Source organism: Bos mutus, chromosome 3 (assembly GCF_027580195.1).
Source record: "Bos mutus isolate GX-2022 chromosome 3, NWIPB_WYAK_1.1, whole genome shotgun sequence".
In the NCBI taxonomy this organism is placed as follows: domain Eukaryota; kingdom Metazoa; phylum Chordata; class Mammalia; order Artiodactyla; family Bovidae; genus Bos; species Bos mutus.
In genome coordinates, this window is record NC_091619.1 from 38,491,953 (window position 1) to 38,514,342 (window position 22,390).

The following is a 22,390-nucleotide window of genomic DNA, read 5'->3' on the forward strand; positions in this document are numbered from 1 at the left end:
AAAAAAAAAAACACAGTGCATTGGAGATAAAATTTTTGAGACTTTACATGTCTGAGCATGTCTTCATTATACCCTCATGAGTCTTATATTTTTGACTGGTTAATCTAGACAGGTATTCTGGTTAATTTTATGTGTCAACACATGTAGGCTATGGCACTGAGTTGTTTGGCCAAACACCAGTATAGATGTTGTGAGCTATTTTTTTCAGATATGATTAATATTTAAATCAGTAGCCTTTGAGTAAAGCAGATTATGCTCCATAATTTGGGTGGACCTTGGAGAAAGGTGGTTCTTACTCCAACTCTTGGATGTAGGGTTCTATATATGTATACTATTTCAAACTTGTTTATTGTAATTTTTGGATTTTTTCCTATTCTTTTTTCCTGTTGAATATACAGGTAACAAGAAGAGATTTGTTCTCAATTCTCCAGGCAAGAATACTGGAGTGGGTAGCCATTCCCTTCTCCGAGGGATCTTTCCAACCCAGGGATTGAACCCAGGTCTCCTGCATTGCACACAGATTCTTTACTGTGTGAGCCACCAAGGAAGCCCTCAATATGTCACTGGTTTATTCTGTTTCTTCTTGTAGTTCTGTAAAGTTTTTCCTCATTTATTTTGTGACTGTTATCTGGTATATTTTGATTTACCCTGGTAGATTAAAATTTTTTAACATGATAGAGTTTTCCTTTATATCTATAAAAATGCTTTTTGCTTTGAAGTTTGTTTGTCTGGTAGAAATAGAACTGCATGTTCCTCACTTTTATGAGTATGAACCTGGTATATATTTTATCAGTTCTTTACTTTCAAATTTCTGTGTTTTAGATGTAGTTTTCCCAAGCAGGCTATATCTAGATTGAGCTTTTTTAGGACACTGGGATAATTTTTGACTTAACTGTAGCATTTTGTCCATTTTACATTTGCTATAATCATTAATATTTTTATTTCTATCATTTTATTTTGTCCTTTTCCCCCAACTTTCCTTTCTTTTACTTGGTATTTTTCTTTCTTTTGCTTTTTATTTTCCTTTTATTTTTTTTAATTGATTTTTTGTTATCTTTCCACACTGTTTGGCTCCTAAAATAAATTGCAGTCAGTTGGGAATGGGCACGGGGAAGCATTAGAATACACTTACATGGTGTTTATTGGTCCTTTCTCATTGATACCTATCCTCCCCTTCATTCATTGGATTCGGGTTCTGAGAAGTGGTTCATAAACTCAGAAATTGAGCAAGGATGATAATTTTTCCGGGGAAGATTTCACAGGCCCATGTTCATTCATGATTTTTTTTCTTTTTAGATTGTGTAAACTAAGCAATACACTTTTTTTGTTCTTCATCTATGTTGTCTCTAGGAACATGTGGTTTCCAATCAGACTTTTCTGATATTCATGATAAATATACTCATCCTGCTTCCGACCATTAGTAATATCACCTGGATTCAATTATTTCAAAAATCCTATAATCCTTACTGATACTAGGATTCTAGGTCTATATCAAGACTGGCTATAAATGACAACTACCACTCTCAGCAATGGTGATGGCTTCTTACTTTTATCATTTCAATAAATGGAAAATTTTCATGAAGCACAGCTTCATGAATTTGGTGAATTTCTGGTTTCATCAATCTTATTATGCACTCTAGCATTCCTGATTTTCTTGAGCCTTTTGATCCTTCCTTCTCCATCTGCTATGATAGTTCTAGTATTTCTGCATCACTTAGTATGGGCCTTGGGATTCCCAGGTGACACAGTGGTAAAGAACCTGCCTGCCAGTGAAAGAGACTTAACAAACACGGGTTTGTCTCTGGGGTCAGAAAGATCCCCTGGAGGAGGGTAGGGCAACACACTTTGGTATTTTTGCCTGCAGAATCCCATGACAGAAAAGCCTGGGGTCTGACAATCCACAGAATCACAAAGAGTAGGATATGGCTGAAGCGACTTAGCATGTAGGCACATAATACGGACCTTAACTTTTTCCAAGCTTCAAAGGGCCATCTAACAATGTGTTAGCATAGTCTCCTAGAGTTCCTATCAAAGTATTTTATCCTGCATCTCAGGAAATTGCTCTCATTAAAAAACAAACAAACAAACTATGCTTTATTCAATTATATATTATTTCCTTGATCCAGTACATTCAGTATCCATTACATATTATTGTTCTCTTCCTCTCATAGCAGGCCTAGTAGTAACCCCCACTCAAAGCCCTCCCATAGGTGACCTGACCAAAATATTGATCTAATGGGCAAAAGGAGAGATATGGAGAAAAGACACTCGTGTAGGTATGTGTCGTTTTGCAACACAAAGTTTACTGTATCATCTTTAATACAGAAGATGCTAGACTTTAACTGGTAAGAGTGAGTTACTTTTTTTCTGTAGGATGTTTCAGGGGAATCTGAAGATTCAGTGTATTCTCTGCATCAGTATCAAAAGTTCAGTCCAAATCTGAGTGTCCAACATCTCTCCAATTAAGGACCTGACCTTGGCATAACAGACTAGCTGGACATGACAATGCAAACTTCTCTTGAACTCTGCTAGTCTTATAATTCAGTTCTAGGCCTCATTCAGAGCATTCTTCTGCATTTCCATGACAGGGAATTAGAGAATTTATACAATGTCAAAAAGGACCTCAATTCACACTTTGTTTTCAACTGGTATTTAATAACACATAGCCATTTACTGTCTTTCATTAGTGCATCAATATTGCCCAGAAATACTCATCTGATTCTATAATCCTTGTATTTACTACTCCCATTGCACCTCTCAAACACCTACAGTACTGAAGCTGCTGGTGTACCCTTTAATTTGGTATTCCATCCCAGATCATCACTGGTGAAAATGTTAAAAATGGCACTAATATAGCATAACAGGAGCCATCAGTTATCCACTTATCACTAGTGATGGTGTCCTTATCGCCAGGCAGCCAACGATGGTTTATAACCAGCTATAAACCTCTTTTAGGGTCTGCTTCTTAGGATTACACCTCATATCAACTGCCTTATTTTTCTTTCTCAGGCTGTAAGCTCAGACATGGAGATTGAACATGAGATATTTATTTTGAAGTATGGTTTGACTTATCTACTTCTATATAATAAAAAACTTTTATGGCAGAAGAAAAGCAGCGATTTTATTATACCTTACAGTCATATGGGACAAGAATATGGGCAGAGCTTACCAAACTGATTCTTGTGCTTCATGTGGAGTTGACAAAAATCTGTTGGGGATGTATTCACTTGGCAGCTGAGCTGGTTTTCAGATCACTCGCACCTGATGTATTGGCAGAGAGGACTGGAAGGCTGTTTAGTTGAGCTATTTACTCCTTTCGTATAATGTCAGATCAGATCAGATCAGATCAGTCACTCGGTCATGTCCGACTCTTTGTGACCCCATGAATCGCAGCACGCCAGGCCTCCCTGTCCATCACCAACTCCCGGAGTTCACTCAGACTCATGTCCATCGAGTCAGTGATGCCATCCAGCCATCTCATCCTCTGTTGTCCCCTTCTCCTCCTGCCCCCAATCCCTCCTAGCATCAGAGTCTTTTCCAATGAGTCAACTCTTCGCATGAGGTGGCCAAAGTACTAGAGTTTCAGCTTTACCATCAGTCCTTCCAAAGAACACCCAGGGCTGATCTCCTTCAGAATGGACTGGTTGGATCTCCTTGCAGTCCAAGGGACTCTCAAGAGTCTTCTCCAACACCACAGTTCAAAAGCATCAATTCTTCGTCACTCAGCCTTCTTCACAGTCCAACTCTCACATCCATACATATAATATCCATACATATATATACATACATACATATATATGTATATATACATACATATATATATACATATATACATACATGCATATAATATCCATACATATAATGTCAGGACCTCTTAAATTCCATAGTCTTCTTTACAGATTAGGCCTAAACTGGCAATATCCCTTCCACTGTAGTTTTTTGATCAAAATAGTCACAGGTAGCTCAGGTTCAAGGTGAAGATACATAGACTTGGTGGTAAGAATGTCACAGGATTTATGGTCATCTTTGTGGTCAACCTGACACAAATACTCTCTCAGGGACATGGCATATTAGGGAATCAATGGAAGCAGGATTGGGCAGAGGGAGAATTTAGACTAAAATACATTTGCAACAGAGGCAAATCCCATTGGGAGTTCTGGAGCTAGAATGACCATTTGAAGTTGTCCTGAATTATAGCCAGCAGGTCAAGTTTGTGTATGGGCCAGTCATTTGATACGGACTGTCTTTGAGAAAGAAAGGCATGTAACTTTTTTTGAGAAAGCTCTCTTTTGCCTATGGCGATTCTCAGAGAGAAATTCAGTTGTGAGCCATTATCAGCCAACACTCCTGCCCTGCTAAGTACCCCTGTCGTGAAGGGTCCATCTGGGTGGTGCATGACAGCATCCATTACAAATGTCAGGAAATAAATTGAAGAGGCAAACAATATTTATGGCCTAAGTACATGAATTATAAATAGCAATTATCAATAACACTGAAAATTAAAATATTAGTGAAGAAATGGGTTAAGATAATTGCAAAGCATATATTTTATAAAAAAGATAATGTTAAAGAAGAGATAATTCAGTAAAGTATAATGAGTATCTCTGAAGGCAGAACCTAATCAATGGAACAGAAAATGATTTCTAAAATGATTCTGATGAAAAGATGAAAAGAGCACATGGTTTGTAAGGAAATTTTTTTATAGGCTGCTGAACATAAAAACATATTCTTTTTAAACTTTTGCATTTCAAAAGTGAAAATAAAATTCTTCTAGTAAATGGAAGATTGAACTGTTTCTCCATTTTTTTATTATAAAAACAAGCAAATAAAAATCCCCTGAAATTTTTATATTGAAACTAAAAAAATAGAAATGCCTCATAGATTTTAAGTGTAAAGGCTGCTAAGTTTTGCAAGGCAGCATGAGCCACACGGGAGAAGGGAAGAAGCAAAGTACTCCAGGGGCAACAGGTTTCTAGAAAGACCAACATGAAAAGAAGGCTGTGGATCTGGAGAGGACAAAACAGAAACTGAAAAAAAAATAAGAGTCATAAAGCATGAAAGAAATGTATATAAGGAATTTCCTGGTGGTCTAGTGGTTAGGACTTGGCATTTTCATTGCCCAGGCCTGGGTTCAGTCCCTGATTGGGGAACTGAGATCTCGCAAGCCATACCACAGTGCCAAAAAGAAAAAAGAGAAAAAGAGAGAGAAATGTATAGAATAGAATTATGGATAAGTGGTGATATGTCTTCGAAAAGCCAGTAAAACCGTTCTCTAGGGGAAACTTCTGCAGTGGCTGGACAGATATCTAGTTTATTCCATAATAAGTAAAATTGGAGCTGGTCCAGCGTAGAAATACAAGTGGGAAGAAATAAAGTGGGAAAGACCTTCCCAAAGTATATGTCACAAAATAAGAAAGAATAGATGAAAGTTTTGATCAATACTTTTTCAGTTTAGTTCAGTTCAGTTCAGTTGCTCAGTCATGTCCGACTCTTTGCGACCCCATGAACTGCAGCACGCCAGGCCTCCCTGTCCATTACCAACTCCCAGAGTCCACCCAAACCCATGTCCATCGAGTCGGTGATGCCATCCAACCATCTCATCCTCTGTCTTTTTCATTAACTATTAATAAAAGGTTAAAAAAAAAAGACAATTTCCATGAAGGGAAATCCCAAAGTGAAAATTCAACATTTTGGGGAAAATGTAGTGAAAAGACAGGAAATGATGAAATGTACACAGGCCAACTAAGGAAAAATGTAGGAAGAATAACAACAACAAAATACAAATGAAGTCAAAATTGACTGTAACACAAAATAACAAAATCATTGAGGATAATACAGAAAGAGATCCAGAGTATAGAATGAGAAAATTGATCAAAATAAAATAAAAATATAGTGGAGTTGAAAAGGATTAAAGGGAATAGTTAGATATGCAAGAAAGGCAAAGGAGATCAAATGCACATAATTGGAGTCTCCCAAGTAGAAAGACAAAATAATGCAACAGAATATAGACACATATAATTCAAGGAAACATTCCTGAAATAAAACGAGGCTTGGATGTACATTTTTAAAGATATATTGTACGCCAGGGCAATTTGAACCTTAATGGTCAATAATGAGATACATTTTGAAACCATTAGTCCTTAAATAAAGAATCTTTTGCAAAGATAAGGCAAAATATCGATTTCTTTAGAAGAGGAGGAAAAAAAAGACAAATTAATCAGATTTCAAGTTTTCCTTAGCAGGATTCAGCATTTGAAGACAGTGGAGAAATATTTATGTGATAAGCTAGGTAAAATGTATAAACCAAGGATTCTATATCCAGTCAATTTGTGCTTCAAGTGAAAATTCAACAAATTGATTTGAACACACCAAGCACTCAGGGATTATTGCTACAAAATGTCCTTGTTGAGGAAACTGCTTATAGGTGAACTTCAATCAAATAAGAGGTAACTAGAAAGCAATGGAAAAGTTATGAATTAATTTTTAATGTATTATTTTTAAAACCAAGACTAAAGCAAATGTGGAGCTGAGGGTGACAAACCAAATATAAACTTCATACATTTTAAAATGGAAAAATGCTAATTACTCACAAGGTGAAAAGGAAAGCAAGTCTGTTACCACTTCAGAAATGTCTTAGAGTCAAAGGATATCATTTCAAATTTATAAAATTAAGTAATAGGTAAATAAGTAAAAATAATCACACAAATGTATGCTGTGCTGTGCTTAGTCACTCAGTCATGTCTGACTCTTTGTGATCCCATGGACTGTAGCCCTCCTGGCTCCTATGTCCACAGGGATTCTCCAGGCAAGAATACTGGAGTGGGTTGCCATGTCCTCCAGAGGATGTTCTCCACCCAAGAATTGAACTGGGATCTCTTTCATTGCAGGCGGATTCTTTACCAGCTGAGCTGCTAGGGAAGCACTTGTATACTGGATTACTTAATTCAAACTGGCATTTGCTGCTATTATCTAAATCTAAAATTTTTTCCTTAGGTTCCTCTTTATTCTGTAGTATCTGACTGAAGAGTTGCTATAGTTGTTCAAATAAAGGACCTCCCAGAGGGTGTGGAGTAGAAGAAGGAAGGAGAAACCATTTATTTTGGAAGGCTACCTGGGTGGGGAAGATCCTCTGAAGAAGGAAAAGGCAACCCACTCCAGTATTCTTGCCTGAAAATTCCCATGGACAGAAGAGCCTGGCAGGATATAGTCCATGGGGTCACCAAGAGTCGGACACAACTTAGCAACTAAACCACCACATGGTGATCAGACATGACAATCATATGCAGACATACATGTAGATCTTAGTTTATTCTCATTCTCTTTCTGCTTCCATTGATATTTGTTCAATGAATAAATTAATGCAGAATATATGATGTTAATGCTATATAAATCAGGAGAAACAGAGCATTGCAAAGGATAAATGATTAAAAATTCAAATACCACCCACAGATGATAAAAGATGACTCCAAAGCACACACTAGACTCCCCAGTTAGGAATTGTTGACCATGTGACAGACATTTTAATGGATCAGGTTTTAGTGAGTTGAAAACGAGTTTGCAGGGAAGGAAAGTAGAGAATAAAGAGAATAGAAATAAAGAGAAAACTTTTGTTTGTTTCTTTTTGTTTGTTAATGTGTGAGAGATTGAGCACATTCCTGGCATGTAAGGAGGAAATTAGGTGAGGGAACAGATTTTATGACATGAAGAGAGTAGTTCATGATGGAGCCCACAAGAGGAAAGATAGACCTTGGACAGAAGCACAGAAACCTCCTTTGAGAATGGAGTTAATAGTAGGGATGGCTGCAGTTAAATCTGGTGGTAAGATATTATAAAAATTGATGATACTCTGTTGGAGTGGTTTTATTTACAAAATGGAAAATGTGGATATTTGCCAAAGGAGGGGAGAAAGCAGTGTTACTTGAGAGTGAAGAAGCTTGAATTAGAGTACAATGGAAATAGGACTGAGTAAGCTGACTTAGTTCTAACTCAGTTTGAAGACCTTGTGTGTGTTTTTTTTTTTTTTTTTTGAGGTACAGATATTGGATGTGCAGGTTTTCTGAAGTGATGTTTCTACATCAAGGTAAAGTGTATTCTGAAAGAAAGTTTGGCGTTTTAAAATGAGTGAGTGTATAGATGTAGACTGACAAACTGGTTGATGCAGTGAAATTGGAGTAAATGCTTTAAAGAAAATAAGAGAAAGAAGATATGGTAAGAAATAAGCCTATTAATTTCAAGATTTCAGAAACAGAGTCTTGTAGAAGATAACAAGGTTTTTGAAGTAGGTGATTTTACTGTAGTGGAAATGAAGGCCACTGAAACTGAGATCAATAAACTGAAGGTAAAGGTTACATGTTACAGTGGAAAAAGCCACAGACACTGACATGTATCTCTTAATCTGTGGGACATTGGAAAAAATAACATCTCTGTGGCCCTTAGTTTCCTATAAGTAGAATTAAAGTGCTATTTTGAGTGTTTTTTTATAAAGCACATATAAAAAGCCTAGCAAAAAGCCTAGCATGAGAGTTGTTTGATTACATTATTTTATTGTTGCTACTGCTATCATTTTTACTGTTATTGTCATTAAATAGGTCATGGACATTGGTGTTATCAGATTTTGAGTGCAGAGGGATCAAGTCTGAAAGTTGTCAGTGAACACAAGGCGTCAATAACAAAAAGAATGATAGAGAGTGGTAATGGGGATTGCTAGTGGTAATGCTATGCTATGCTATGCTAAGTCACTTCAGTCGTGTCCGACTCTGTGTGACCCCATAGACGGCAGCCACCAGGCTCCCCCGTCCCTTGGATTCTCCAGGCAAGAACACTGGAGTGGGTTGCCATTTCCTTCTCCGATGCATGAAAGTGAAAAGTGAAAGTGAAGTCGCTCAGTCGTGTCCGACTCTTAGCAACCTCCTGGACTGCAGCCTACCAGGCTCCTCCATCCATGGGATTTTCCGGGCAAGAGTACTGGAGTGGAATGCCATTGCCTTCTCCAGCTAGTGGTAATAGCTTGGAACAAAAGAAACCTTACTTTCATGCTCTGGTGAAATCAGAAATAAAATTTTAAATAGTAATTTGTAACAAGAGAATTTTGACTTCTCTGACTGCATTTTTGCCTGGAAAGAATAAGATGAGTAGCATTCTATGAAGGAATTGTAAATCTAGTAGAAAATAGAGTAGAATGAAATTCCAGGGCCGGGGGTGGGGGAATTGTGAAGGACACCACCCTTATGGCAGAAAGTGAAGAGGAACTAAAAAACCTCTTGACAAAGGTGAAAGAGGAGAGTGAAAACGTTGGCTTAAAGCTCAACATTCAGAAAACGAAGATCATGGCATCTGATCCCATCACTTCATGGGAAATAGATGGGGAAACAGTGGAAACAGTGTCAGAGTTTACTTTTTTGGGCTCCAAAATCACTGCAGATGGTGACTGCAGCCATGAAATTAAAAGACGCTTACTCCTTGGAAGGAAAGTTATGACCAACCTAGATAGCATATTTAAAAGCAGAGACATTACTTTGCCAACAAAGGTCTGTCTAGTCAAGGCTATGGTTTTTCCAGTGGTCATGTATGGATGTGAGAGTTGGACTGTGAAGAAGGCTGAGCGCCGAAGAATTGATGCTTTTGAACTGTGGTGTTGGAGAAGACTCTTGAGAGTCCCTTGGACTGCAAGGAGATCCAACCAGTCCATTCTGAAGGAGATCAGCCCTGGGATTTCTTTGGAGGGAATGATGCTGAAGCTGAAACTCCAGTACTTTGGCCACCTCATACGAAGAATTGACTCATTGGAAAAGACTCTGACGCTGGGAGGGATTGTGGGCAGGAGGAGAAGGGGACGCCAGAGGATGAGATGGCTGGATGACATCACTGACTCGATGGACGTGAGTCTGAGTGAACTCCGGGAGTTGGTGATGGACAGGGAGGCCTGGCGTGCTGCGATTCATGGGGTTGCAAAGAGTCGGGCACGACTGAGTGACTGAATTGGACTGGAGGGAACAGTAGGAGAATGGTTAAGGAGAGAGGAGAGAAAGTAGTGTAAACATGAAAATGTGGGAAAATGAGAAAATCAGAGGGGCTAACAACCTGGGTGATAGCAAGTGTGATATGCATAAACACAATGTACTGAATGACTGGGTACCAAATAGTCATAAAAATAAAATTATTTTCATGTGGTGCTGGCTGAATCTTCTCTCGTTGGTGAAAAGTTGGAGATGCTAGAGACATGATCATGCCATATGTAAATAACTGAGACCAAGGATACAGAATATGTTAGATATTTTAAAATTGTTTTGAGAATACAAGGATAGCTAAACTGAAATAACTAAAATCACATTTAAAATGTAAATATGAGTTTTTCAAACCTAAATTTTTATTTAATTACAGTGATCTCAGAGAAAAGATAATTAAAATGGTGCTGGAAACTTGCTTCTTTGGTAGAATGACATATTTGAGATTTTCACTTAGCTGGCTAAATTGTCTTATAAACTTTCATTTATCTTTATTATTATTTTTTTTAGGGCCCAAATCTTGGGCACAAAAAGTTGCATTTTAATTCTAGAATAATATATGAAAAAATGAAAATATTGCAAGCATTAAAATATGAGCTTTTTAGATAGTACTTAAAACTTTAATTAGGAATGTAATCCAGAGCTGATAGGTTTTCTTTGTCCCCCTTGAAACAACACATAGACAGCAAGTTGCATGTGGCCCATAAACACATCTGGAGACTTGTCCTTAACCTGCCTGGTTCAGGGAGTCTTGATGACTGGCAGCTACGCAGGCATCAGAATGAAAGCAATGGACTATCATCCAGATGTGATACTCATTTATTAAAATCTCAGCCATTTGCATTTTTCTTAAAACACCATATTTAAGATATTTATTGGCAATTGGAACATGAATTTGTAAGACTTCTAAAAAGATATAAATAAATCTTAATGATTAAATTATTCATTTGGAATTTTTTTTTTAGCCAAGTAGTTAAAGGCATTGGAGAAGGAAATGGCAACCCACTCCAGTGTTATTGCCTGGAGAATCCCATGGACAGAGAAGCCTGGTAGGCTGCAGTCCATGGGGTCGCACAGAGTCGGACACGACTGAAGCGACTTGGCAGGCAGTTAAAGGCATAAACAAAATAGATTAACTCAACATCCAAAAAACTAAGATCATGGCATTCAGTCCCATCACTTCATGGCAAACAGATATGGAAAATATGGAAACAGTGAGAGTTGAACCATAAAGAAGGCTGAGTACCAAAGAACTGAAGCTTTCAAACTGTGGTGTTGAAGAAGATTCTTGAGAGTCCCGTGGACTGCAAGATCAAACCAGTCAATCCTAAAGGAAATCAACATTGAATATTCATTGGAAGGACTGCTGCTGAAGCTCCAATATTTTGGCCACCTGATATGAAAAGTCCACTCATTGGAAAAGACCCTGATGCTGGGAAAGATTGAGGGCAGGATGAGAAGGGTGGAGACAGAGGATGAGATGGTGGGATGGCTTCTCTCAGGAGCATGCTTTCCCCAGATGTGGGCCTGGCTTGCTTCCTTATCTCCTTCAGATCTTTATTCTAATAACACATTTTTAATGAGCAGTTATTTGAACACATTGTTTAAAGTTGCAGGCTCTTACTCTGGAATTCCTTATCCTACTTAACTTTTCTCCATAGCAAATATTACTGCATCTTCTAACAAAATTCCAATTTGCTTATTTCATTTATTATCTGCCTCTGTAAACTATCATGAAAGCTTCACTAGGGAAAGTGCTTATTGTTTGTTCACTGCTGTATCTTCACAACCTAGAACAGTGCCTGGCGTGTGGATTCTGTCTGATAAATGTTTGTAAAAATTAGAACTCAGAGGCCCATTTTCAGGATGATAATTGTGGGGGAATTTTTCATATGTCAAGAAAATTATTAGAGATGTATTAAGCACTGCCTCTTGAGAAACCTATATGCAGGTCAGGATGCAACAGTTAGAACTGGACATGAAACAACAGACTGGTTCCAAACAGGAAAAGGAGTACATCAAGGCTGTATATTGTCATCCTGCTTATTTAACTTATATGCAGAGTACATCATGAGAAACGCTGGGCTGGAAGAAGCACAAGTTGCAATCAAGATTGCCAGGAGAAATATCAATAACCTCAGACATGCAGATAACACCACCCTTATGGCAGAAAGTGAAGAGGAACTAAAAAGCCTCTTGATGAAAGTGAAAGAGGAGAGTGAAAAAGTTGGCTTAAAGCTCAACATTCAGAAAATGAAGATCATGGCATCTGGTCCCATCACTTCATGGGAAATAGATGGGGAAACAGTGGAAACAGTGTCAGACTTCATTTTTGGGGGCTCCAAAATCACTGCAGATGGTGACTGCAGCCATGAAATTAAAAGATGCTTACTCCTTGGAAGGAAAGTAATGTCCAAATAGATAGCATATTGAAAAGCAGAGACATTACTTTGCCAACAAAGGTCCGTCTAGTCAAGGCTATGGTTTTTCCAGTGGTCATGTATGGATGTGAGAGTTGGACTGTGAAGAAAGCTGAGGGTCAAATATAATTGATGCTTTTGAACTATGGTGTTGGAGAAGACTCTTGAGAGTCCCTTGGACTGCAACAAGATCCAACCAATCTACTCTAAAGGAGATCAGTCCTGGGATTTCTTTGGAAGGACTGATGATAAAGCTGAAACTCCAGTACTTTGGCCACCTCATGCGAAGAGTTGACACATTGGAAAAGACTCTGATGCTGGGAGGGATTGGGGACAGGAGGAGAAGGGGATGACAGAGGATGAGATGGCTGGATGGTATCACCGACTCGATGGACAAGAGTTTGGGTGAACTCCGTGAGTTGGTGATGGACAGGGAGGCCTGGGGTGCTGCAATTCATGGGGTCGCAAAGAATTGGACAAGACTGAGCAACTAAACTGAACTAAAGCACTTGCTACTTGTTTATATTTTTATACTTTTTACTCAGAAAGATGATTTTAATAAGAATCATAAGATTTAAGTTGAGCATGAAGGGGGTTGGGTTTTTATGTCTGCTTTAATCTTAAAAATTAGCATGACACATGAATTTTATAGAATGGGGCAAAAATATAATAAATACTTGCAGGATTAAGTTAAATAATGTTGCAAGATCAATAATAAATTTTATCAGACCCTGAAAATTTTGCCACATTTGCTCTTCACAATTTGTTAAAAAATTACAGATTTAGTTGAAACATCTTGAAATATCAGATGATCCCACTTTTCGCTACTATATTCCTAGACTGACTGCTATCCTGAATTTGGTATTTGAAATTTCCATGAATTTATATACATATGTATAAGAACATATGTATGTCTCCATCTATTTCTACAATAATGTTTTATGTCTTTTCACACTTTATATATGTGATGCCATAATTCAAGTCATATTCAACTTGTTTTTCTCCTCACCATAATTCTGTTGGTATTTATATAATAATACTGATAGCTCAGTTGATTTTAATTACTATGTAGTATTTAATAATTATGCTAAATGAATTTATTCATTCTATTGATAAACATTTAGGCTGTCTCTAATTTTTATTGTTATATATTGTTATAATTACTTTTTTGTGCACCCATCATTGTGAACAAGTGTGAGAATTTCTTGGATGTACCTAAAGGTGTAAATTTTAAATCAAAACTTGTATACATTTTTCACCTTCACTAGATATTATTAAATTATCCTTCAAAGTCATTATGTTGATGAGTATGCATAAAAGCAAGGTTAAACATTTTTTCCAGATCCTTTCACTAGTTATTATTGTCAGACATAAAATTTTCTAATTTGACATATGTGCAGTAGTGTCTAATATTGCTTTATTTGCATATCTGTGATTAGTCATGTTGTTGAGAATCTTTTCATTTTTGATGGGCTATGTAAGTTATCTCCTCAACAAATTATTTGTTAAATAGCCTTTAACCATTGAGCTCTAGATTTAGTTTTTTTCTTATAGATTTATGTGTTCTTCATAAGTTTTGTATATACCGTTTTTGAAAGTTTTAATGGCTGATCATCCAAACCAGACCATTTTTTAAGAATGCAAGGATTTACCCTTAATAACTGCATCAGTAATAGAAGAAAATCAGGATTACTCTGGGCAATATGTGTTATATGGTTACCTAGTTATAAGCATTGGCAACTATAGTTCCTCTTTTAACTTTGTTGATAGTATATTTCACTGAACAGATGACTTTAAAGATAATCAAATTCATCAATTTTTAAGCTAGTCACAAAAAATAAGTGCTGCATAGTTAAACATATATGAAATAGCTAGAATGGTCAAATTCATAAAGACAGAAAGTAGAATGATGTTTGCTAGGGGATGGGAGGAGAGAGGGATAGGGAGTTTTTTGTTTAGTGGGTAGAGTTCCAGACTTTCATTACTAGAAGTGTCCTAGAGATGGATGGTAGTGATGGTTGCATAACAGTGTGAATGTACACAGAGCTCTATACTTACAAATGATTAAATTTAATTTTATGTATATATTTTACTTTAATAAATGTAAAATTAAAATCAATAAGTTATTATAAAGAAAAATTACTAGTTGTTAATTAGTTGATTACATTTATATTGCCTCATACATCTTTTTTTTTTAGGAAGTATCCAAGATATTTTTTAAATGTATTTTTGTTTTAATTACTGTGAATCTTCATTTTATTCTCACATTGATGGTAATTTAACTGGACATAAAATGTTTAGTGGATGATATTTCCTCTTGACACTTTTCTTGTGGTCAGCCTAATGACCAGTTCTTTGTGGAAAATATCTTTTTGATAATTTTACAGTTTCTTGCAATCTTAGATGGTTTTATTATAACATTAGTTTAGATTTAGATTAATTTAATGGTGTAGTAATTAAATTTTACTTCAACCTGAGGATTGGGTCTTTTTGTAAAAGTCTTAGAAAATATTTTTACCATCTTTCTAAATTCCATATATATGCATTACTGTACTGTATTGGTGTTTTTCCTTCTGGCTTACTTCACTCTGTATAATAGGCTCCAGTTTCATCCACCTCATTAGGACTGATTCAAATGTATTCTTGTTAATGGCTGAGTAATACTCCATTGTGTATATGTACCACTGCTTTCTTATCCATTCATCTGCTGATGGACATCTAGGTTGTTTCCATGTCCTGGCTATTATGAACAGTGCTGCGATGAACATTGGGGTACACGTGTCTCTTTCCCTTCTGGTTTCCTCAGTGTGTATGCCCAGCAGTGGGATTGCTGGATCATAAGGCAGTTCTATTTCCAGTTTTTTAAGGAATCTCCACACTGTTCTCCATAGTGGCTGTACTAGTTTGCATTCCCACCAACAGTGTAAGAGGGTTCCCTTTTCTCCACACCCTCTCCAGCATTTATTATTTGTAGACTTTTGGATCGCAGCCATTCTGACTGGTGTGAAATGGTACCTCATAGTGGTTTTGTGTATAGAACAGTCTTATGGACTCTGTGGGAGAGGGAGAGGGTGGGAAGATTTGGGAGAATGGCATTGAATCATGTAAAATATCACGTATGAAACGAGATGCCAGTCCAGGTTCGATGCACGATACTGGATGCTTGGGGCTAGTGCACTGGGACGACCCAGAGGGATGGTATGGGGAGGGAGGAGGGAGGAGGGTTCAGGATGGGGAACACATGTATACCTGTGGCGGATTCATTTTGATATTTGGCAAAACTAATACAATTATGTAAAGCTTAAAAATAAAATTTAAAAAAAGTTACTAAAATATTGAGTAATGGGAATTACGAAATATAATTATAATCCACTAAAGTCAGTGAAGAGAAGCTAGCTTTAAACAATTATATAACAATGCTTTTAACTTTTGTTTAATGCTTAGAGATTTTTTTTTAGTAATAAAAAGTACGTTTAAATTAAAAAAAAAGAAAATATTTTGCTGTTATTACTTTAAAGTTATTTCTTCATCAACTTTCTTATGGAACTTTTGTTCAATAATTTGAATCTTCCTAATTGACCCCATGCATCTCAGACACCAGACCTTATGCTGTGTCCTGTTTGTACCAAGGGAAATGAAGTATAAGTAGATTTTGAAAAAAATATATAGGCATTTCTCAGAGACATTCCAAAATCCCCACAAAGTTTTTGTTTCTCTAGTCATTCTTTTGAAACTTTTTTCAGAGTGTCTATAAGATTATTTTCATCTGGAACAAGTTCATATTTTTAGTTTTACTTTCATTTTAACTTTCCATCTCTTTCTTTCCAATGGAAGATTTTTGGGTTTTGTGTTTATTTGTACTCGATCCTTGGGACCTTACTTTTGTAATGTTACTTTGGGTTTTCTGCTTTATTGTAATATGGTAGAATCTCACGATCTGGTCATATAAATACTGGGTAGTTGATTAAATTCCTGGGTCATAAGGCTAAGTCTTTTTTTTCTCATTATCTTAGATAGAAAGATTTCCTTGAAAATCTAACCCAAGGCAGTGTAAGAGCAACATTTTTTCCCCAAGCATCCCATAGTTGTTCTGGTCTCAGGCAGTGAGTTTACCTTTCGTCTTCTATTTTGTATTGAGAATTTAACCTTCGACACCACCTGGTTACAAACTATTGGGCAGCACTGCTGATTCCAGTCTTGAAATCCTCCAAGCCTATGGTTTTCTCCCAGGTCATTATTTTGTATTTCTGTATTATCCCCATGTTCCACTGAATTTATCCCTTTGTTTTATTGCTATTGCTATGTGTTTTGAGTAAAAGCAGTGTATTTAACCATGCATTTAACATCTTTACCAGAATCATTTGTTAAGTATAATCTAAAATGATTATGATACATTATAGATGGGAATGGAAATAAAGATTATGATCTTATTTCCCAAGGTTGAAAACTATTCTAAAACAGTTTAAGGGTTAAATAAATTTTCAAATAAAGGAATCCACTGACACCTTTTCTTGAATATGCATCCCATCTTCTAATCATTATAAGTTTTTTGACTGCTCTGTATTACTCTCTGAAGCCTTTAGTTAAAGTGGATTTTGGGAATCCTGGGAAATGAGAAATAAAATGAGGCAGACTTGTCAGTGGACAATTTTTATAAAATATTTTTCCATTTAATGCATTAAAAATGCTGCTTAGTATTTGACACCAGACCTTATGTAAATACTCACACTACATTGTGTCCTGTTTGTACCAAGGGAAATTAAGTATAAGTAGATTTTGAAAAAAATATATAGGCATTTCTCAGAGACATTCCAAAATTCCCACAAAGTTTAGCTCTTAGGAAATCAAACCACTGAAACAATGACCCAGTCTATTATTGCTCTAACTGACCCAGTTTTCCTGTGGAAATATTCCTTAAAGGGTGAAAATAGACTATTCTGCTTGTTAATTAATATGAACCTCAGTGAAATAATGTGGAATATGCAAAACTGTGTAATTAAAAGTTAAATTATCATTTGTAGATCTTTAGTGATCCAAACTTTTTTTTTTTTTTTTGAGTTTTGTTTATTTGTGTGTGTGTGAACAGAAAATACTCTTTGGTACAGAATGATTGTGAAAAGTCTGACATAAAAGATAGATGACATCAGTTCATAAAGGATATGGAGGATGTCTGAGTTGCAATTTTCTGCTAACCATGCCATAATTTGCAATGTTATATAATTCTAAATAGTTAACATTTGAGTATTTAATATCAGGTAATACGCTAAACAGTTCATGTGTTATCTTACTTAATCTTCCAAATAATCCAGTGATATTTGTTTCAATTTTAGAAATGAAAATATTGAGACTTAGGGAGAGTAAACAACTTACCCATGAATGTACACACCTTGTAGATGATAGACTCAGCATTTAAATTAGATTTGCTTGAGCTTAACTCTTATTCTAAATTGTGTTTCAATAACATTATAATCAGATTAGAAAAAGAACAAATGTGGTTATATGAATTTTTGTTATTCAAGTATTAGAATTATTTTAAACAAAACTTGAGAATAGGAATTTCTTCAAAACTGATAGAAACATGTCTGAAGAACAGAGGAGTCAGCTTAAAGTGGCTCCCATGAACCAAATATGGAATCACTTGAGCATCAAAAATTATAATTACAGTGAAAGACAAAGAAAACAGGGAAGAAGAAGAAAGGAAAGCCCCTTCTCATAGAAGGATGCCAGTTAAAAAATGTTGAAGGAATGACAGAAATAGAAAATCATCATTTGCAAGTGTCATCAGTTCAGTTCAGTTCAGTTCAGTCACTCAGTCGTGTCCAACTCTTTGTGACCCCATGAATCGAAGCATTCCAGACCTCCCTGTTCATCACCAACTCCCGGAGTTCACTCAAACTCATGCCCATCGAGTCAGTGATGCCATCCAGCCATCTCATCCTCTGTTGTCCCCTTCTCCTCCTGCCCCCAATCCCTCCCAGCATCAGAGTCTTTTCCAATGAGTCAACACTTCGCATGAGGTAGCCAAAGTACTGGAGTTTCAGCTTCAGCATCAGTCCTTCCAAAGAACACCCAGGACTGATCTCCTTCAGAATGGACTGGTTGGATCTCCTTGCAGTCCAAGGGACTCTCAAGAGTCTTCTCCAATACCACAGTTCAAAAGCATCAATTCGTCAGCGCTCAGCTTTCTTCACCGTCCAACTCTCACATCATAGTAATAATCAATTCAGGTAAGGGTTATCAATGAACACTAAAATAATTGGGTGAAAGATGTTGGGAACAGAATATTCATACAGGGTCAGGATTTTACTCCAGAGATTACTTGTTAATTGAAAAGAGAAAAGGATCATTTTCAATGGAGAAATTTTAAGCATATTACCTTAACCAAATGATTGAAAGAAGAATCAACAATGGTGAGAAAATATGACAATAGGTATATCATGATATGATTATAGGGAAGTACACTGTATCAATTAAGAGATTTTTTGGAAAAACTATTTAATGTGTTTATAATCAAGAAAAAATGATTAGTCTAGCTTGCAAGATTATCTACTAAATAACTTGGTCAGATTTTAAAAGGCCAATATCATGAATGACAAAAAGAATGAGGAAGAGAAGGAAGAGAATGAAAAGAAAGAAGAAAAAGAGTTGACAAACAGTTTTAGGATGCTAGAGATATGATAACTTAAACTCCAAATGATATTTGTTTTAGATCTCTGAATCAAGTTAAAATGATCATTAAGACTTGTCAGAACAATGGGGAAGTTTAAATGTGAATCACATATTAGATAATACTTCTGAATCAATGCTAAATATCTGGGTGTCATAATAGCATTGCCAATATGTAGAAAATATTCTTATTTTAACAAATACATGCTGAAATATTTAAGGATGAAGTATGATGTTTGTATCTTACCTTTTAACGGATCAAAAAAGATGCATCTAGGTAAGGAATATGTGTGCTCCTTCTACTGTATTTTTTTAAGATTTGTTTATTTCTTGGCTGTGGTCTTTGTTGCTGCACATAGGCTTTCTCTAGTTGTGGCAAGGGGGTACTCTTAGTTGTGGTATGCGGGAATATTGCAGTGGCTTCTCTTGTTGCAGAGCACAGGCTCTAAGCATGTGGGCTTCAGTAGTTGCCGTGTGTGGGCCCAGTAGTTGTGGCACATGGATTTAGTTGCTCCGCCATGTGTGGGGCCCTCCCGAATCAGGGATTAAACTGGTGTCCCCTGCACTGCAAGGCAGACTCTGCCTTGGACCACCAGTGAAGTCCTCCATATACTATTTTTTTTAAGTTTTTATATTTTGCAAAATATAAAAAGTTGGGCAAAAAATAAATTCACTTATTGTTATTGATTCCATCAATTTATTTGACTGCATTAATGATCAAATTTAATAATGATGGAAAGCATATTGGGAGAAATTCTACTTAATTACTAAAAACAACTTTACTCAGTGGCTTGACCGTATTCCAATGATTATTTTTCTTCTTTCTTTTTTATTTTTCTTTTGTTGTGTGTGTGAAGAAATGTAGACATAGTCAAAGTTTTAGGATTGCCTTGCATTAACCAAGTTTTACTAGGGAGGTGGAGAGAAACTTCCTTCAGTCACCAGAGAAAAGCTGATACATAGCCTGGAATTATATTTATTTGAACCAGTAACTATGTCTAGATAGACTATACTTAAGTAAAATAATTGTTTTTAAAAGATGACTTAATGCAGATATTTTACCTTTGTTTCACCATTGTATTTGGATTGAAGATCAGGAGATAGATAACTTATTTTTGAATTTATAATTTAGGGTATCATGATCACTGACCTAGAGCCAGACATCCTGGAATGTGAAGTCAAATGGGCCTTAGAAAGCATCACTACGAACAAAGCTAGTGGAGGTGATGGAATTCCAGTTGAGCTATTCCAAATCCTGAAAGATGATGCTGTGAAAGTGCTGCACTCAATATGCCAGCACATTTGGAAAACTCAGCAGTGGTCACAGGACTGGAAAAGGTCAGTTTTCATTCCAGTCCCAAAGAAAGGCAATGTCAAAGAATGCTCAAACTACCGCACAATTGCACTCATCTCGCACGCTAGTAAAGTAATACTCAAAATTCTCCAAGCCAGGCTTCAGCAATATGTGAACTGTGAACTTCCTGATGTTCAAGCTGGTTTTAGAAAAGGCAGAGATCAAACTGCCAACATCCGCTGGATCATAGAAAAAGCAAGAGAGTTCCAGAAAAACATCCATTTCTGCTTTATTGACTATGCCAAAGCCTTTGACTGTGTGGATCACAATAAACTGTGGAAAATTCTGAAAGAGATGGGAATACCAGAACACCTGATCTGCCTCTTGAGAAATTTGTGTGCAAATCAGGAAGCAACAGTTAGAACTGGACATGGAACAATAGACTGGTTCCAAACAGGAAAAGGAGTTCGTCAAGGCTGTATATTGTCAACCTGTTTATTTAACTTATATGCAGAGTATATCATGAGAAATGCTGGACTGGAAGAAACACAAGCTGGAATCAAGATTGCCGGGAGAAATATTAATAACCTCAGATATGCAGATGACATCACCCTTATGGCAGAAAGTGAAAAGGAACTGAAAAGCCTCTTGATGAAAGTGAAAGTGGAGAGTGACAAAGTTGGCTTAAAGCTCAACATTCAGAAAACGAAGATCATGGCATCCGGTCCCATCACTTCATGGGAAATAAATGGGGAAACAGTGTAAACAGTGTCAGACTTTATTTTTTGGGGCTCCAAAATAACTGCAGATGGTGACTATAGCCATGAAATTAAAAGACACTTACCCCTTGGAAGGAAAGTTATGACCAACCTAGATAGCATATTCAAAAGCAGAGACATTACTTTGCCAACAAAGGTCCGTCTAGTCAAGACTATGGTTTTTCCTGTGGTCATGTATGGATGTGAGAGTTGGACTGTGAAGAAGGCTGAGCGCTGAGAATTGATGCTTTTGAACTGTGGTGTTGGAGAAGACTCTTGAGAGTCCCTTGGACTGCAAGGAGATCCAACCAGTCCATTCTGAAGGAGATCAGCCCTGGGATTTCTTTGGAAGGAATGATGCTAAAGCTGAAACTCCAGTACTTTGGCCACATCATGCGAAGAGTTGATTCATTGGAAAAAACCCTGATGCTGGGAGGGACTGGGGGCAGGAGAAGAAGGGGACAACAGAGGATGAGATGGCTGGATGGCATCACTGACTCGATGGACGTGAGTCTGAGTGAACTCCGAGAGTTGGTGATGGACAGGGAGGCCTGGTGTGCTGCGATTCATGGGATGGCAAAGAGTTGGACACGACTGAGCGACTGATCTCATCTGATCTGATCTAAAGGAATAATATTTGAACTGGATGGATGGGAGGATAGACCTGTGCATGAGATCATGGAGTTTGAGCTGGATAACTGGTCTTAAGGTTGTCTCCCTTGAGGAGAAGCGAGTCTGTCTTATGTGTGAAAGAAAGGTGCAGAGATACATACATTGTAAATTATGCCAGCCATTCTCTAATATTTGTACTTTACTTTGCATAGGATAGAGTTGTCATTAGGAAGGATCATTTTTATATACTATATCAACTCTAGAAATTATTATTCTTTTAATGCTTGCCTATCTGATTGATTATAACATATCTCATTATTAATTTATAATATGCTCTTCTGCTGATTACTAGTGAACTTGTATATATATCAAGATATGTTCATTGGCCATTTCTGGTTATTTTCTAGAATTGCCTGATGTATATATAGCATATATCATTTATGTGCTACTTATGAGCCATTTTGTCTAATATTTCTTGAGACCTTGTAAATGTGTTCTGTCCCACCTACTACTGAGGCAACCGACTCCGTACAGGCTCTTACTGCCTCATGTGGTCACAACATGACTGTTACCTCAAAAGATCTGTTTGGAACTCATACCTGCACTACCCAGTGGTCTGGGGAAGTTAAAGCCCCC